The 16831-nt window shown below is 38.6% G+C and overlaps 3 long non-coding RNA genes across 7 annotated transcripts in view; 1 reads left to right on the top strand and 2 right to left on the bottom strand.

The window, feature by feature from the left end:
* Positions 1-2146, bottom strand: part of LOC147371172 (uncharacterized) — a 64536-nt gene extending 62390 nt beyond the window's left edge. For all 3 annotated transcript variants that reach the window (XR_015165956.1, XR_015165957.1, XR_015165955.1), the window contains exons 1-2: positions 1882-2146; positions 1650-1787 (exon numbers count right to left, since the gene is read on the bottom strand). This is a non-coding gene — a long non-coding RNA (uncharacterized LOC147371172). The remainder of the gene's footprint in view (positions 1-1649; positions 1788-1881) is intronic.
* The window catches only part of LOC147371170 (uncharacterized), a 97321-nt gene that overhangs the window by 28104 nt on the left and 52386 nt on the right, over positions 1-16831 (top strand). The gene's annotated exons all lie outside the window — the stretch shown is intronic.
* Positions 2150-13662, bottom strand: LOC147371171 (uncharacterized). Of its 3 annotated transcripts, none has more exons than XR_015165959.1 (3): positions 13545-13662; positions 8622-8748; positions 2150-2283 (listed from the first exon to the last, which is right to left on the bottom strand). It is a non-coding gene; the product is annotated as an uncharacterized LOC147371171 (long non-coding RNA). The 3 variants fall into 3 exon arrangements; XR_015165960.1 differs by lacking the exon at positions 2150-2283 and adding an exon at positions 4753-4887; XR_015165958.1 differs by lacking the exon at positions 8622-8748.

Raw genomic sequence — 16831 nt, 5'->3', positions numbered from 1 at the left:
CATAGTCTGCAGAGATTAGATCAGATTCTTTCTGTCATCCTGGAAATTTTCAAAGTCACAACGGCCTCAGAGTGGTTTTTCTTTACCAATTGAGACAGACCGATTTTAAGATGGCTCCTGATGTTCACATCTTTGTATACATTTCTCTTTTGTGTGACTTACTTTCAACCAACGGAGTACAGCAAAGATGATGCGATATCACTCTAGTCTTCGCTAGTTTAATAAAGTAAGGAGTCAGGCTGCTGCTGCTGCTAAGTCGCTTCAGTCGTAGTCAGGCTAGAAAAGCTCAAATGGCTTTTGAGGCTGCAGGAAGCCTCTAGGAGATGACAGTTACCTCTAGGAATTAGGGAAGTCTCTAGCTCATGGTCAGAAAGTCTCTGACCCTCAGCCTTACAACCACAAAGACATTTGGCCAACATTCTGAGTAACCTGGGAAGTCGATTCTTTAGCACTCAGACCTCCAGATAAGAATGCATCCCAGCCAACACCTTGACTGCAGTACTCTAAGACACAGGGCAGAGGACCCAGCTAAGTTGTGCCTGGACTCATGACGTACAAGAGAAGTGGACTATTTTCTATCCCTGAGAATGGCTTTATTTAGAAATTATCACCTACAGATGGACAATAAATCTTTTTAGATGTGGATTTCTGACATCATTACATCAATCAAAACCAGAGAATTGTATTCCATGAAAGTGACAGAATTGATATAGTATGTGTTGCCGGTGTTAACAGACAATTCATGGCTAATTAATCAAAGACACTGCTGAGAACATCTTTATCTCATCAAAGTTTAACTCTTAGCTGGATATATTGGGCAGTGAGACTCTTCTGGTTGCTTTGACTGGTTCAACCATAATCCACAAACATTTTTACCTCCAACTCTCATCTTTTGTCTCCAGTATGACTAAGAACATCTCGGCAACATGTCAGAGTCAGCATCTCTTTTCTCTTTTTACTTTTAGGATGGCAACTTCAATTAGTGGCTTGTCCTCCTACTTTCATATGCTCTCTCTACAGCAATATTTTACTTGTGATTACCCCAGCCCTCCTACTGATTCCATTAAAGAGTAAGCCAGGAGCAGATTTTTCTGACTCAAGCTTTTGGTTCCTCCTTTGTTTTTCCTGGCAGATACAGTTCCTTTATTATATGTAACACCTACGGTAATTGCTGCTGCTTCAAAAAATCTTTTCTGAATGTTATTAAGACATGCAGAAGGAAAAAAAAGTGTTCACAAAATAGAGATATTACTTTTATTTACATTTCTGCATTCTCTAAGGGAAAAAAGTAAGTGGAAAGCTTTCACCCTGGTGTCTCATTAATTCTGACAACACCCCTAGAGGCAGGGAAATGACGAGAACCATTATTCTTGTTATAGTGGAAAAAACACTGAAAAACCCAGAGAGGTTAGATATCTTGTTGTAGGTGACACATGGTTATTGGGAGCCTGGAGGGAAAAAAACATACACACACCCTTCGGGTTTCTGACTCTGAGGTACTTCAGTCCTTTCTCCACTCTGCTTTTAGGTATCTGACGGTGAAGTCCACCTTACTTCTAAATGCTGCAGGCAATTAATTACGTGAAAAAAATGTCGGTAACCCAAACCCCAAAAGACCTCAGACAAACCTTCTACTTGTCCAGACTTACCCATAAGAAGTATCACCTTTCCGAGTGAACATTCAAGCGTGAAGTACAAAAGGTACCATGACGTAATGGAATGGCGAACACGAAGGACTGGCCTGCTCAGGGTGTATCCCCTCCTCCTGGGATGTCATCATGTATACGCTAGAAACCAGAAAGGCATCGATACATTTACTCAGAGTCTTTTGCAGTTAGGACTCTGAGTACAAATTAGGCGCTAACAATAAGTTGAACTTACACAAAACGGCGGAAGGCAGAAGTGAGGAGGAAGCCATTTTTAGGCTCATTAGTTTGCTATTGCTGACAGGCATAGTCATGGAGATGTTTAGGCTTTTGCCTCTCCCACACATGGAGAGGTCAGTTGAGCTGACTTTGGGAAGCCAGTGCTTCATGAAGGAATCCAGGGCAAAGCTTCCTCTCCTCCCAGCAGCAGCAGTAATTGTGCCTTTCTGTCCCGCGGACCACAGCTACGTGCTTCCGTTTCCTGCCTGTGAAGCTTGAGTGATGTACATGGGAATGGCGTAGGTTTAGAACAGATCTGAGTCCTGCATTCTGCCATTGTCTCTTATTTGCTTTGCAGTCATTAGTGACTTAACTCCCTTGGATCCTAAGGGGAAGAAACTGGATTCAGCTCCCTTTTCTGTAAAATAAATATAATAACAATACTTCTAAGGATTATAAGGAAGATTAGAGTGAATATACACTGAAACATCAAGCACAGGATCTTGGATCAGATGCCCACTCCATGAGAACAAAAACTGTGTTCTGTTTGACTCACCACTCTATTATGTTAAGTGTTCAATAAGTATCTGTTTAATGAGTGTAAAACCTATCAAGTATGAAGGTAGGAGTTCAAATATTTCCCTGTAGAATCACCCCACCTTGTGAAGAGTTTTTGAGTACAAATAGGGAGGTGATTTGGAGCCTGGCAGATGTTTCAAAAGGGTTCACTACATTTAGTCCCAATCTAGCAGATGTAAGTCACCCTCTCATTACATTCAGTACCATTAATATAATCATCATCAATGGAGTACTTCATTTCTTGAAATATTATTTCCCTCTACTTGAGGTTCTGAGTTTGTATGAACCATATGAAGAGATTTCTTTCACTCTCTAACATTATAAATTTCACCCAACTCTCAACCCCAAACCTAGAGCCTGTTTCTTCCCCTGAGTCTGTGCTACCTTAGTTATCCAGTCTAGAATATGAATTAAATTCATATTATTGCAAGCAGCATCAACAACAAAATAGCTCAGAACATATTAGGAAGATGAATATTATTTTAGTTTTGTAGGGCTTCTCAAAGAACAAGTGGGTGAATGCAACCCAGCTTCTGGAAGGACTAAAATCCATAAATGTAAACCTATTAGTAATCATGAGAATATTCTTTCTTTTTGTGTGCTTCATTCTTCTCTTTGGACTCCCTAGTTAATGTGGCAGAATTTGATTGTCAGCAGTTCCTAGTTTGCATGTTATAGCTCCAGTCATACAGAAACTGAATCCCTCTCTAGTTCCAGTTCTAAGCTGCTGGGTAAGAAACTCTAATTGACCCTGCTTGGGTCTTGACACACTCACACTGAACTGCAACACTCCACAAGGGCAGTAACTGGGTGTGTTTTGATAACTTATAACAAAGTGCACATAGCCAATGTTCAATAAATGTTTACTTCATGAATGAATGGTCTGATCAACTGTGGCCAGACAAGTAGACTCATGCACAGATGTGGCGGCCAGGGGTCTGTCCTTGTGCACTGAAGCCGGGATGCAGTGAAGAAAGCATTCATGCGCTAGACTGACCCTCCAAAATGTACCAGCTATAGCTACTCTTTAATGTGGCTGTTTCCTCTCCAGCTTCCCACCACTCTCTTCCTTCACTGCCCACAAATCCATCCAGAGTAGCTTACTATCTGTTCTCTGATAACAAGTCTTTTCTTATATTCAAGTCTTTCTAGTTTCAGTTTGGCCTGGAATCTGTGTCTACTTGTCTTTTAAATGGCAATGTATTCCTATCTTTTAACTGGTCGGTGTCACCAGATCATCTAATCATCCTACCATAAAAGGCCTCCTCTAGCTCCTTAGTATCTTACCATGTTGTTTATTTCCTTCATAGATAGCATTTACCACAGGCTATAAAAACCCTATGTATTAATTTGCTTTTTATTTATTTTCTCCTCCAAGTAGTTCACAAGCTTAAGTACCATAGAAATATCTTTTTTGGTCACTGCTTTAGCTCCCATGTCTAGTACAGTGTCTGAATTACTGTAGGGCTCCACATGTTTGTTGGATCAATCTGGTAAGACTCCAGACTCTTCTTATGAATGTTCACATTTTTCACAGAAGGGATAGTAATAAAACACAAGGATAAAATCAGAATATCTGAATTTATGTCCTAGATCTGCCATTCCATAGCCAAATGTTTTTTTCTTTTTAAATCAGTAGCCTTCTGTTTCCTCATTATAAAATGGCAAAATGATGCTTAGCTGTGTAAGTTTTCCATGGAATTATTTAAAAATCAAACAAGTTGTTACATAAGATCATTTTGTGATTGGAAAGTGGAATAACAATGTTATTTATAGTATAGGTATTAATTGTATAGAAACATTCAGTTCAGTTCAGTCGCTCAGTCGTGTCCGACTCTTTGCGACCCCATGAATCGCAGCACGCCAGGCCTCCCTGTCCATCAGCTCCCTGAGTTCACTCAGACTCACGTCCATCGAGTCAGTGATGCCATCCAGCCATCTCATCCTCTGTCGTCCCCTTCTCCTCCTGCCCCCAATCCCTCCCAGCATCAGTCTTTTCCAATGAGTCAACTCTTGGCTTAGTAATCAATTAAATTTAATAGTAACAGCTATTAACATTAAACAGTTTGCCAGGAGTCAACTGGCAAGGACTTAACTTATTCCAAGTTGATAGGACTGTAAGTTGTACAGTTTCTGTATGGAATAACACTTGACCATTTTTCCAAAGTTTTAGGAAACTCGCAGCACAATCAATGAGACTGTCTGTCCACTGTCCACAACGCTCTTCCAGTTTTGCTCAGATCTATCCCCCGACGAAGGCTTTCTTAAATTCCCACCTGGAAATAACTTCTCCCTTTTCTAACTTATTCTGCACTTTATGCGCTTTCCCTCGGGCACTGCTCTTATCACTGTGTGAAATTCAGGGAATCCGAGGAGACAGGACAGGGAGAATTCCAAAGCTGCCAGTAGGACAGTCTGGTGCTGCCAGACTCTGGGCAACAACCTGCAGCAGAGAAAAGTTGTTGTCATTATTGTCGGGCTGTTTTTTTCCCCAGAGAAAGGAAGAGGATAGGTCAGTGGCAACGAGGAAGAAAAGTGATGTTAACCAGGAAAGGAAATGAGCCACAGGAAAGCAAAAGAATGTCACTAGGATGCCCATGCCCCAAATACTGAAGAGAACATCCACTATGGTTTCTGAAAACTTGGAAAGAAACAGTAAGAAAAGCAGGACTCTTTTCCTATAAATTACTTAGATATAATGATGATAATACAATAACAACAACTAATTTTTAAGTATTTATTATGTGTCAACCACTGTGCTATTTTCTAGGTCTTACCACCTCATTTATCTATAACAATTCTGTGAGTAGGTACTATTATTATATCCATTTTTCAGACTGAAAACTGATACCTATAAAGGTTAAGTAACTTACTCGAGCTAATAGGTGACTGACTGACTTAAGATCCTGCTCTGAACCACTAGGCCATAATGCCTCTCCACAATGCGATTTCAGTAGAAGGCATCATTAATTTCCAAACAGAATTCACAGATATTTGCTAAATATATGATATTTCTCATTGATTATTTTCTATAGCCTTATTTAATGCATATTTGCATTGAGGAAAGAAAAAAAAATTTTCATATAGTTATTGTTCAGTCACTGAGTCATGTCTGATTCTTTGTGACCCCGTGGACTGCAGCATGCCAGGCTTCCCTGTCCTTCACTGTCTCCAGAAATTTGTTCAAACTCATGTCAATTGAGTTGGTTATGCTATCTAACCATCTCATCCTCTGCTGCCCGCTTCCCCTTTTGCCTTTAATCTTTCCCACCATCAGGGTCTTTTCCAATGAATCAGCTCTTCTCATCAGGTGGCCAAAGTATTAGAGCTTCAGCTTCAGGGTCAGTCCTTCCAATGAATATTCAGGACTTATTTCCTTTAGGATTGACTGGTTTCATCTCCTTGCAATCCAAGGGACTCTCTAGAGTCTTCTCCAACACTACAATTCAAAAGCATCAATTCTTCGGTGCACAGCTTTCTTTGTGGTCTAACTCTCACATCCATACATGACTACTGGAAAAACCATAGCTTTGATTAGATGGACCTTTGTCAGCAAAGTGACATCTCTGCTTTTTAATATGCTGTCTAGGTTTGTCATAGCTTTTCTTCCAAGGAGCAAGCGTCTTTTCATTACTTGGCTGCAGTCACCGACTGCGGTATTTTGGAGCCCAAGAAAATAAAATATGTCAATACTTCTACTTTTTCCCCTTCTATTTGCCATGAAGTGATGGAACCAGATGCTATGAACTTAGTGTTTTGAATGTCGAGTTTTAAGCCAGCTTTTTCACTGTCCTGTTTTACCTTCATCAAGAGGCGCTTTAGTTCCTCTTCACTTTCTGCTATTTGAGTGGTATCATCTGCATATTTGTGGTTGTTGATATTTCTCCTGGCAGTCTTGTTCCAGCTTGTGATTCATCCAGCCTGGCATTTCACATGATGTACTCTGCATATATAAGGGCTCGATCCCTGGGTTGGGATGATCCCGGGAGGAGAGCATGGGAAATCCCATGGACAGAGGGGCCTGGTGGGCTACCATCCATAGGGTTGGAAAGAGTAGGACAGAACTGAAGCAACTTAGCACTTGCACACACACTCTGCATAGAGGTTAAATAAACAAGGTAATAATATACAGCCTTGTCATACTCCTTTCCCAATTTTGAACCAGTCAGTTGTTCTCTGTCAGGTTCTAACTGTTGCTTCTTGACCTGCATGCAGGTTTCTCAGGAGACAAGTGAGGTGGTCTGGTATTCCCATCTCTTTAACAATTTTCCAGTTTGTTGTGATCCACACAGTCAAAGGCTCTAGCATAATCAATGAAGCAGAAGTAGATGTTTTTCTGGAACTCCTTTGCTTTCTCTATGATCCAATGAATGAATGTTGGCAATTTGATCTCTGGTTCCTCTGCCTTTTCCAAACCCAACTTGTACATCTGGAAGTTCTCAGTTCAGGTACTCCTGAAGCCTAGCTTGAAAGATTTTCAGCATAACCTTCAGTCAGTCCAATCTCTCAGTCGTGTCTGACTCTTTGCGACCCCATGAATCGCAGCACGCCAGGCCTCCCTGTCCATCACAAACTCCTGGAGTTCACTCAAACTCATGTCCACCAAGTCAGTGATGCCATCCAGCCATCTCATTCTCTGTCATCTCCTTCTCCTCCTGCCCCCAGTCCCTCCCGGCATCAGAGTCTTTTCCAATGAGTCAACTCTTCGCATGAGGTGGCCAAAGTACTGGAGTTTCAGCTTCAGCATCATTCCTTCCAAAGAAATCCCAGGGCTGATCTCCTTCAGAACGGACTGGTTGGATCTCCTTGTAGTCCAAGGGACTCTCAAGAGTCTTCTCCAACACCACAGTTCAAAAGCATCAATTCTTCAGTGCTCAGCTTTCTTCACAGTCCAACTCTCACATCCATACATGACCACTGGAAAAACCATAGGTTTGACTAGAAGGACCTTGGCAAAGTAATGTCTCTGCTTTTCAATATGCTATCTAGGTTGGTCAAAACTTTCCTTCCAAGGACTAAGCGTCTTTTAATTTCATGGCTGCAGTCACCATCTGCAGTGATTTTGGAGCCCCCCAAAATAAAGTCTGACACTGTTTCCCCATCTATTTCCCATGAAGTGACGGGACCAGATGCCATGAGCATGCAAAATGAGTGTAACTGTCTGATAGTCTGAACTTTCTTTTGCAGTGCCCTTCTTTGGGATTGGAATAAAAACTAATTTTTCCAGTCATGTGGCCACTGCCTTGTTTGACAAGTTTGCTGATATATTGAGTGCAGCACTTTAACAGCATCATCTTTTAGAATTTTAAGTAGCTAGCTGACATTTCATCACCTCCACTAGCTGTGTTAGTAATTAGTATTTCTTAAGTGACCCAGATAGAGGTATTTCAAACAATAGGGATACTACTAAGCAAAATCCCACTGGGCCTTTTGTGGTATCTTTTTATGTTCATATTAATCTCAATTACTAGACAGGCTGCTTCTTGTGGGCTGGATTTGAGCCCAGGTTCAAATCAATATACAGTTTGTGTGAACTTGGACAAATTATTTAATCTCTTTATGGCTTAGTTGGGCTTCCCAGGTGGCCCGGTGGTAAAGAATCTGCCTGCCGACACAGGAGACGTGTGTTTGATCCGGGTCAGAAAGAATCCCCTGGAGAAGGAAATGGCAACCCACTCCAGTATTCTTCCCTGAAGGGTCCCATGGATGGAGGCACCTGACAGGCTGCAGTCCAAGGGGTCGCAAAGAGTCAGACACAACTGAGCATGTACCCTTTAGTAACCTAATATATAAATGGAGATGATATCAGTGAACTATTGTAAGAAGTACATTTCTGTTTCCTTAACCCTTCGCAGGTTTTGCTCACAGAAAACATCCAGTAAATATTATCCTGCAGTTGTTGCTATTAGTAAACCACTGATGTTTGGTTGAACAACCTTTGGCGAGTACACGGGCTAGTTTCTCCCTGATGTTTGTTTCTTAGTCCTCGGTACTGCTGTACATGTTAGAGAGCAGGAAAGAAAGAGCAAGAGAAATTGGGCATTTGGTTTTAACCACATATTGGTATTTAGAATTTTAAAAAGTTTTCATAATCTACTATGACATTGTACAATACACATAGTGAAGTGCATCATTTGGTATTAAAAAGCAATTTTTCTAATTTTTAAAAATATTTACTTATTTATTTGGCTGCACCAGGACTTAGTTGTAACATGCGGGATCTTCAGTCTTCACTGTAGCAAGTGAACTCTTAGTTGCGGGATGTGGGATCTAGTCTCCTGGTCAGAGATCAAACCTAGGTTCCCTGCATGGAGAGTGTGAAGTCTTAGTCACTAGACCAGCAAGGAAGTGCCCCAAAGTACATTCTCATTGAATTACTTTTCTTAATTACCACTGCCCCACCTATACTCTAGGTAGGATATAGCTTTTTCATTTCTATCATTTACACAGTGAGAGGCTAATGAAATATTTAGAATATTTATTCTTTCAATATTTAAACTTAATCAGCTTTGAGAATAGACAAAATAATCCAAAGAATCAACATTTAGTAAGCCAAGAGCTGCATATGCCATGCGTTCTCATCTGGACAACTGCAAGTCCTTTCGCTTGGCCCTGATCAAAGAACATACATGTTCTTGCAGCCAAGTGGGTTAAAGCCCAATCAGTGCACATACTTACATATAGAAAATGTAATGAACAAACCTTTTTCTTTAAACTTTGACATAGAATTAACTTTCAAAATAGATATGAAAAATGGCTAAGATAATAAAGTAGAAATAGAGAAAGGCTGTGGAGTAGATGGATGAAGAAGCCAATCCAAGGAAAGGTAAGCACAAAGTCACATTTTTTTTATAATTTGAGCATTGATCATAGATAGAACTAGGACTACTCATTGTGGAAGATAAGAGAGTAAATAAAATACGTACATTTCAGAGAACCTTAAGTTGTATCATTAATTACCTTTAAAAAATAATCAATCAAGGGAAGTGGAGACTGGGGCCTTTATAGAGTCCAGATAAACTTTTTTCCACATGATCACCATCATCATCATGACAGATAACACACTTACCATATATATAACTTACTTTACATGCTTTATCCCATTTAATCCTCACAACGATCCAATGAAGTAGATTCCACTGTTATTTTTTCTTTTTTACAGAAATTAGTTTTGAGAATTGAACTTATTTGAATAATGTTCTCAAGGCAGTAAATAATCATAATTCTTCACAAAGTATCTTTAACTGGTTGGTTAGATGATTGTTTTTCCTCACCAACTGCTTAAAATATTAGGATCTTGTGGATTTTGAATGAGATCTCAACTTTCCTTTTCTTGACAAGAACAAACATCTGGAGAGGTCTCATTTATCTTTACATATATAATTAAAGAAAAGGAAGGTCATATCAAAGTTTCATTTCTCTTTTCAAATACTTAAATTTTTAAAGGCTCCTCTGTCAATGGAACTTTCCAGGCAAGAATACTGGAGTGGGTAGTCTCCCCTTCTCCAGGGGATCTTTTTCACCCAGGGATCAAACCTGGGTCTCCTGTATTAAAGGCTGATTCTTTACCATCTGAGCCACCAGGGAAGCTCATATAATGAAAGAAAAGGAAGGTCATATCAAAGTTTCATTTCTCTTTTCAAATGCTTCAATTTTTAAAATAATTGAAGAGTATTAAATTGCAGCAACATAGGAAACATCATGAAAGGCTACATGTAGATTACTATGGATCAAAAGCACTAATTTTCCCTGAAATGATCCCTATGCTTATCCAATGAATATGATAATCTTCCAAAACATCCCAGTAATCAAAATAAAGATAATATTGCTGCCCATGAGTCCCAATTCCTAGTTTAAGTTTGCTGTACAAAGGAAATTTATTTAATATTGCATTCATTAGGGGTCAAAATACTGAGTTAAGGAACTAACTAGTCAGACTAACTAGAGTTTGGGTTGGATAGCTTTTCCATTGTGGTTGTTTATGTTTGTTGGTTTGTCTCTAGGAAAATAATTCAAAATAATACAGGACTAGAAAATATTCAGGAAAACCAATAATTCAAAGCACATCTTGACACAACTCTTGTGTCCAATCAATTCTTGAGGACAGCCCTTGCTTCTGTGTGAGAAAATTAATTTTCTATCTGGTTTCCTCTCAACTTTTCCACACGACTTGCATACTTGAGTACATATCTGTTAATTTAAAAATATTTAAACATTAAAAAGAAATAAGAAAACCCAGACCTGGAGGTAAATGTGCTCATCCCTTGGAGAAACTAAACTTATTTCCTGATAACTGATGTTTCAACTCCTGCTTTCCTCAGACTTCTGTCTCTCTTCAACAAGAGGCAGAAAATCAATGATCAGATGTTGTAACTTTCCACTTCAGAGAGTGCAACCTGTGTTTTCATTACAAGCCTGCCAAGTCTTTATTCTTAAATGCTGACAAATTGTCTGTGTCAATAGAACTATAATTCAACTTAATTTATATCTGTATGCAACAGTCCCTAAAGTTCTAAAACTATTTGCAAGTGGTTTGTTAAATATCTAGCATATACAAAGGTTTATCCTGTGGACTCTCTGCTGGCATTGTAATCTCTTCCTTTCATTATAATCTCTTCCTTGTTTTTAAATAGAATACTTAACCAGTTTCATGTTTTTATCATTGTTCCTGAGTTGGCCCAAGATTGCTTCATATTTTTCTTGCATCATTGGGACAAGAAAACAAACAGCCTATGACACTTGACTGCATTTGCAAATTGCCTAGACAAGGTCTTCTTCCAGAAGTGAATTAATTCTTTTCTAAAAGGTATTCAGAATCCACATTTAGATTTCCAATGTTGAACTTTATTCTTGATAGGTTTTCTCCAAAAATGTCACAAGAAACTGGAAAGCTGAAGGTGTGAGAGGGGAGCTCAGAGAATTCTGCCTTTCTAAATAAAGACTACTCTGCCATGGAAAGATTTCTTAAATCAGATTGATTTCTAAGGTTGGCAGAACATTATCTAATTTTCAGTAAAACCACATAAAGGACCATTGGAGATGGTCCCTAACAGGCATTTGGGAGACTTTTGATATTCTTGACAGCTTATTTAAAAAAAAAAAGTATATGGGGAGATATAATGAATTGGTTCTGTAAAGAGACATTTAAAATTTTATGTGATAGAATTGGCAGAATAAAGATGCATTTAAGGAGAAGCTTTGGTTATATAACGCTAAGTGCTTTGCCAGCTATCTCCCTGAAATGCATCTTTCTAACACATTTGTTCCAAAACACTTTCCACACAATAAGTATTCATTTCAACCAATGTGGGGATGACTCCAAGGTTCATGCATGATGTAATTATTCCTGGGTCTTTTTCGAAGCACTAAATTTGACTCATATAAACATTTTAAAGAAACTTTTAAAGAAGGAAGATTTAATTCTTGGCTTTTGCTTCTAGCAAATAAAATGTTTAAAATGTGTTAGAAATACGACAACTAGATATTTTCATTTCTTACTTGTTTTCTTCCTGTGAATTTCCTATTTAATTCAGGCAATGAGTAATAACATCATAAAGAAGTGTGCTAAAATATTAGTCAAGGCAAAAGAACAAGCAGAGGATAAACAATTAAACAGTATATTTTGTTTTAATTTTTATCTCTGAACATAAAATAGTATCTTTGAATGGTTTAGTTGTTGAAAATGATTACCTGTAGAAAGGGGGAAATGTTTTTGTAGACAATATGTTGGCTCACATTACTACCAAATTATTTCTACCGAGGCAATCAGCAAAGAGAAATTTGTGTTTAGTAACACAAATTTTTTTTATTTTTAAAACAAAACAAGCAATAAAACAGATGGAAAAGAAATTCTACCTTTCAGTATTTGAAAAATTAAATTTTCAGATACAGGAAAACCCTTCAATAACAAGAGAGTTACCACTAACCATTTATAATGTACAAAATCACTCTCCACCAAAATGCAGTACTTCTCCTAAGGGTAGTATCCATTTCAGTATGTAATTTGATTCAGTGTGTAATAATACAAAGAAGAAAACAAATGATGAAGAAAGACACACCACACACACACACCCACACCCACACACACACACACACACACTCTTATTTCCAATGCATCAGAATGGTTGCAGAAGTAAAAAGAGTAGTGCAATTCCTTAAGACAAGATTCTTGACAGTCAATAAATTTTACATCATGCAGTATCTCATAAATCCTTGTGTGACTCACTCTTTCAATACTAAAGCAAAGGAAAAAATATATAGCTGCATTTTTGATACACATTGTTACAAATCATACTAAACATTTGCAAAAAGAATCTGTGGGTCAGGAACTTCTATTAATATCCAGATAATCACTACTAATGAGGTGATTATTCAGTGTTATTACATTGAAAACTGCTGTAATTTGAATTTTATGCTTACCATTTCTCAAGATCATGAAAAGGTTTTTGTTATGTATTACTCTCTAGGAAGAAAAGGTTTTTTTCTCCCTTGAAAAGTCAAGCATAAAGAATTTGTCAAAATTCCACAGGGAACCCAAAGTCAGTGCTTTGTGACAACCCAGAGTGTGGGATGGGGAGGGAGGTGGGAGTGGGGTTCAAGAGGGAGGGAACATATATATAACTATGGCCAGTTCATGTTGATGTATAGCAGAAACCACCACAATATTGCAAAGTAATTATCCTCTAATTAAAAATTAAAAAAAAAAGAATTGTCAAAATTTAACAACAAAAAAGGAATATATTAGAATTTATTTTAAAGCTTGGTATCTATAAAATAATAACTAATAGTGGGAATTCAGACACTATGAGTTCTTGTTCATAAAATAATGTATTCTAATAAACAACTTTTTTCCTATATTTATACAACTTTAGATTTTTTTTAAAAGAATCTGGGTGAAAAAATATCTTCCCTGTAACATCATACTGGGTACCTTTCAGAACTACTCTTTTAAAGGGCAACATTGAAGGGCCAATGAGATTGCAGCTGCAAATCTAATTTGGCAGATAAAACATTGCCATACCAAAGAAATATCTCACGGAGAGCATGCCAGCTTTGGGGCTGGTCAAAGCCTTAAAGTGGTGACAAGCACAGTCCACTTACCTGGTGAGAGTACACTTGGCCACAGGCCCTACGTGACCAGGTGGGGAAGAGAGGGGCTGCCCCATCTGAGGACAGCAGTAGCCTCCTTGACCTTCAGCAACCTTTCCTTCTTCACTCTAAGAGCTTTTTTTCTACTTCCCTTTTAAAGGGCAACCCTAGGGGAAGACTGGGCTTCCTTTGCGGCTCAGGTGGTAAAGAATTTGCCTGCAATGCAAGAAACCTGTGTTCGATCCCTGGGTTGGGAAGATCCCCTGGAGAAGGGAAAGGCTACCCGTTCCAGTATTCTGGCCTGGAGAATTCCTCAGACTGTATAATCCATAGGGTCACAAAGAATAGGACATGACTGAGCAACTTTCACTACTCACTACTAGGGGAAGACTGGTAGCTATGAGAAGAGAATTTTTTAGGCTTTTTGAGTTATTTAGGTCAGTTCTGAATTCATATAAAGGAAGCCAACATTTTGGTGCTACCATGCATAATTTATTGTTCTGCAGCCATCCTAGGAAAAACAGTCTCCTTCATTTTCTTTTCCTGGGTTTCAAAATCAAACAAATGCCGGAAGACCGTATCTATGAAACTCAGTGAGGTTATGAAAGTAAGCAATATATTCCACTTAGAACATAATCGTAACTTGGACTTTAGTTTAAGAAATAATTAAAACATATTTAATTCACGTGAGTTTTAGTTGTGTCTTTCTATATTCTAAGTATATTATATGTTTCCAAAATTTTAACTCCAGTGGGAAAAAAACAGATTTTTTAACACTTGGGCAAATTTTAACTTAGAAATGTATTCATGTATGTTTAATTTTTTACATGATAAGTGGAACTAAATGAGGAAAATATGATCAGTGCTGGCACATCAATGGCATAGCAGAGAATGATTACAGTATATATAATTTGCACTCCAAAAACATATGCAGTCTTTGAGTTTAAACTTGCAATTGGGAGTTCACAGATCCTTTACAGTTACTAATGTTTAGCATTCTTATTTTTTCAGCTTTGGGCAAATCATAAACATCTTTTGTCTTCAGACTCCACTGGATGATACTGGGCACATTAAACCATGCTAAGCAATTTCCTCAGAGAGTATGCGCCCACTCATGGCCCCTTTCACTGGATACTATCCCATTCACTGTCTGTGGGCAATTCAGGTGGCCACACTTCTGTAATTTAACTCCACCACCCCAACCACAACTGCTTTTCCAGCGCTGGACTCTGGCTCGATTACACGCAGGCTGTGGGCGGAGCAACACCAATCAGATTACCTCACCAGAATTTAAATAAGAGACAAAGTCTGGTTGTCCACAGGCAGAGCAACCAATACCCCAAACTAGCAATTTCAACACTTCCCCTTGCTGCACTCCCAGGCTCCAGCACAGTTGCTGTGTGAAAGTGTTAAGTAGCTTCAGCCATTTCCAGCTCTTTGCAACCCCATGGACTATAGCCCACCAGGCTCCTTTTTGTCTGTGGGATTTCCCAGGCAAGAACACTGGAGTGGGTTGCCATTTCCTCCTCCAGGGGATCTTCCCAACAGAGGGATAACACTGGGTCTCCTTCATTGCAGGCAGGCTCTACCATCTGAGCCTAAGTTTAATTTATTTATCTAACATGCTTTCAGTTTGAGGGTTTTAAAAAATTTTTTTAGATGTGCACTGAATATGTCACAAGTTATATACAAGTAACATGAAATAGCACTCGTGAGCTGCTATGGGGAAAAAATAGATAACTTAAAATGCTGCATGTCACTGAATATGTTATTACATGAGGACAGTAAGGTACCAGAAATATTCACCAAATATAGAAATGTAGAGATCTAGCAATTCACATCAAAAGAGGGCAGATTCTGATTCTTATACCTGAAGTTAAATAAAATTAAGAGAGAGGAGAAAAGCAGCAGAAGTTAACACAAATTATCTTAAACACCCTTTGGGAAAAATTAGAAAAGAATAAGTAAGTTTTCTCCCTATAAGTATGTTGTACTGAGATTCAGCTAACACTTGGAGAGAGACTACTTGCTCCTAGAGGTGGAAAATTTTAAAGAAAACAAAATTAAAAATTTTATAGGGTAGTGACTTTAGGATAATGAAGAGTATGAAAAGGCAAAAGATATGACAATGAGAGATTAATTCCCCAGGTCCATAGGTGCCCAATATGCTACTAGAGAAGACTGGAGAAATAACGCCAGAAAGAATGAAGAGACAGAGCCAAAGCAAAAGTAATGCCCTGTTGTGGATGTGACTGGTGATGGAAGTAAAGTCCAATGTGTAAAGAACAATATTGCACAGGAACCTGAAAGGTTAGGTCCATGAATCAAGGTAAATTGGAAGTGCTCAAACAAGTTACGGGTAGAGTGAACATCAACATTTTAGGCATCAGTGAACAAAATGGACTGGAATGGGGGAATGTAACTCAGATGACCATTGTCCCTACTACTATGGGCAAGATCCCTGAAGAAGTGGCTGTCTGAGGAGGCCTTACAAATAGTTGTGAAAAGAAGAGAAGCAAAAAGCAAAGGAGAAAAGGAAAGATGTACCCATTTGAATGCAGAGTTCCAAAGAATAGCAAGGAGAGATAAGAAAGCCTTCCTCAGTGATCAGTGCAAAGAAATAGAAGGAAATAATAGAATGGGAGAGACTAGAGATCTCTTCAAGAAAATTAGAGCTACCAAGGGAAAAATTTCATGCAAAGATGGGCACAATAAAGGACAGAAATGGTATGGACCTAACAGAAGCAGAAAATATTAAGAAGTGGTGGCAAGAATACACAGAAGAACTGTACAAAAAAAAGATCTTCGTAAGCCAGAAGGAAAAACATAAATACAGTATACTAACGCATATATATGGAATTTAGAAAGATGGTAACAATAACCCGGTGTACGAGACAGCAAAAGAGACACTGATGTATAGAACAGTCTTATGGACTCTGTGGGAGAGGGAGAGGGTGGGAAGATTTGGGAGAATGGCAATGAAACATGTAAAATATCATGTAGGAAACGAGTTGCCAGTCCAGGTTCGATGCATGATGCTGGATGCTTGGGGCTGGTGCACTGGGATGGCCCAGAGGGATGGTATGGGGAGGGAGGAGGGAGGAGGGTTCGGGATGGGGAACACATGTATACCTGTGGCGGATTCATTTTGATATTTGGCAAAACTAATACAATTATGTAAAGTTTAAAAATAAAATAAAATTGGAAGAATAAAAAAAAAATAAAAATAAAAAAATAAAAAAATAAAAAAAAAAGATCTTCACAACCGAGATAATCACAATGGTGTGATCACTCACCTA

Source organism: Bos grunniens, chromosome 6 (genome assembly GCF_055505025.1).
Source record: "Bos grunniens cultivar Pamir isolate PY7600 chromosome 6, Bosgru_T2T1.0, whole genome shotgun sequence".
In the NCBI taxonomy this organism is placed as follows: domain Eukaryota; kingdom Metazoa; phylum Chordata; class Mammalia; order Artiodactyla; family Bovidae; genus Bos; species Bos grunniens.
The sequence above is the reverse complement of the archived record's forward strand: the minus strand, read 5'-3'. Positions and strand labels throughout refer to the sequence as shown.